At 40.7% G+C, this 295-nt stretch overlaps 1 pseudogene; it reads right to left on the minus strand.

Annotated features, from left to right (window-relative positions):
* The window catches only part of LOC104989196, a 65,988-nt pseudogene that overhangs the window by 64,155 nt on the left and 1,538 nt on the right, over positions 1 to 295 (minus strand).

The raw sequence follows: 295 nt of genomic DNA on the forward strand, positions 1-295 counted from the left end.
GGAAACAATGGCTGACTTTATTTTTCTGGGCTCTAAAATCACTTCAGATGGTGATTGCAGCCATGAAATTAAAATACACTTACTCCTTGGAAGGAAAGTTATGACCAACCTAGATAGCATATTCAAAAGCAGAGACATTACTTTGTCAACAAAGGTCTGTCTAGTCAAGGCTATGGTTTTTCCAGCGGTCATGTATGGATATGAGAGTTGGACTGTAAAGAAAGCGGAGAGCCCAAGAATTGATGCTTTTGAACTGTGGTATTGGAGAAGACTCTTGAGACTCCCTTGGACTGCA

Source organism: Bison bison, unplaced genomic scaffold (genome assembly GCF_000754665.1).
Source record: "Bison bison bison isolate TAMUID 2011002044 unplaced genomic scaffold, Bison_UMD1.0 scf7180017864146, whole genome shotgun sequence".
NCBI lineage: Eukaryota > Metazoa > Chordata > Mammalia > Artiodactyla > Bovidae > Bison > Bison bison.